The 1,842-nt window shown below is 39.0% G+C and overlaps 1 non-coding gene across 1 annotated transcript; it reads right to left on the bottom strand.

Moving 5' to 3' along the window:
• Window positions 1-1,359: 1,359 nt before the first annotated feature.
• Window positions 1,360-1,466, bottom strand: LOC121207628 (small nucleolar RNA R71). The gene has a single exon (XR_005902722.1). It is a non-coding gene; the product is annotated as a small nucleolar RNA R71 (small nucleolar RNA).
• Window positions 1,467-1,842: the final 376 nt, after the last annotated feature.

Genomic DNA, 1,842 nt, shown 5'->3' on the forward strand with positions numbered 1-1,842 from the left:
ACCAATTGTAACTTTTAAAACTAGAATAATAGGTGACTCATATCCAACACAAGTCCCCTTACCTTACTATGGCTATTCGGCCAACCTTAGCCAATGGATGAGGAATACTTACCAAAACCGCAACACCTAAGGGGCAATTTGGCAATGAGCTAAGATCCGAGATTCGATACTAATTCCGTACCACAGTTGATTAGAAAGAGTGAGGGACAGTATTCGATACTTAGCAAAGAAACCAATTGGGAGAACAACACTTACACTAGATTTGATCGAAGTAGAAGGAGTAGTGATTGCACCAAGGGTATTCGACCAAAGAGGTTCGGCCCTTTACGAATTTTTATGGCAAAAGAGGGTTTTTCGGCTCCATGGAAAAAGAAAGAAAAGTCAGCAATGAGGTAGAGGAAGAATAGAATTTGGCACAAGGAAGGAGAAAAAGAAAAGAAAGGCAGAGGGTTTTCGGCTTTTAGAGAAAAGAGTTTCTGGTAACAGGGTGCAGGAAATCCAGTCATTAGCTTCATACCCTAGCATTCGGCACCTATTTATAAGCCTTATAGCTGAAATTTTCCCATGCCCAATTCCCCATTCGGCTCTATCACTTTTCCCTTCTCATCTTCTCGTTTTTCTCCCTGATAACCCCTTGATCCTTTCCTTAATTTTCTCTCCTGAACACTTCCCTTGGAGTCCACTTTCATGCCACTTCTATCCTTCTAGAAGGTCAAAATTAAACTTCTAAAAACACTAAGCTAGGATTCAAACCTTAGACCTCCTTGCTAGCTATTAACGCCACCTCCCTACACTCTAAGTGGCGTCACTTAGTCACTCCTCTACTAGGCTCTTTGCTGCTATTTTCCCCTATCTTTATTTAAAAGCCCAACTACTTGCCAACCTTGATTCTTTTAATAATTAACTTATAATTTCTTCTACCCCTTAATTCGAACTCAAACCTTGACCAAGACTTTACTTTGTGTAATTAGCACTTAACCAGAATTATTAAGCACAAAAAGAAAAATTCAAGATTTCGAGACTTTTGGATTTCGGGATTTTTGGAGTGCTACACATGCTATTGCTGCAAATAATTTTGAACTGAACCCTAAAACAATTCAAATGGTACAATAGTTTGTTCAGTTTGATGGTTTGTAGGATGAGGATCCAAACACTCATTTGGCGAATTTTCTGGAACTCTACGATACTTTTAAGATCAATGGTGTTTCTGACAATGCCATTCGTATTCGGTTGTTTCCATTTTCATTTAGGAACAAAGCTAAACAATGGTTGAAATCGTTACCTCGAGGGTCAATCACAACTTAGGAAGAAATGACCAAAATTTTTTTACTAAAATACTTTCCGCCTGCTAAAACGGCTAAATTGAGGAATGATATCTCTTCTTTTGTGCAGATGGATCTAGAAACTCTATATGATGCATGGGAGAGATACAAGGACTTATTAAGAAGGTGCCCTCACCATGGGTAACCTCTATGGCTTCAGGTTCAAACTTTTTACAATGGTGTGAACCCCTCAACAATGCAACTTATCGAAGCAGCCGCCGGTGGAACATTGAACAACAAAACACCTAAAGAGGCTTATGAATTTATGGAAGAGATGTCACTGAATAACTATCAGTGGCAAGTCATGAGAACGAAGTCGACAAAAGCTGCTGGTTTTTCAACCTTGACACGGTTACTATGCTATCTAACCAGGTAGAATTTGTAAATAAAAAGATTGACGGTTTGTATGATTTTACTCAGGTACATCCAGTGATAAGGTGTGATTCAAGTAGAGAAGGAGTACACATAGATTATCAACCTTCAACCCTAGCACCAAGGAGGAACAAGTTCAATATATGGG

This window comes from Gossypium hirsutum, chromosome A01, assembly GCF_007990345.1.
Source record: "Gossypium hirsutum isolate 1008001.06 chromosome A01, Gossypium_hirsutum_v2.1, whole genome shotgun sequence".
In the NCBI taxonomy this organism is placed as follows: domain Eukaryota; kingdom Viridiplantae; phylum Streptophyta; class Magnoliopsida; order Malvales; family Malvaceae; genus Gossypium; species Gossypium hirsutum.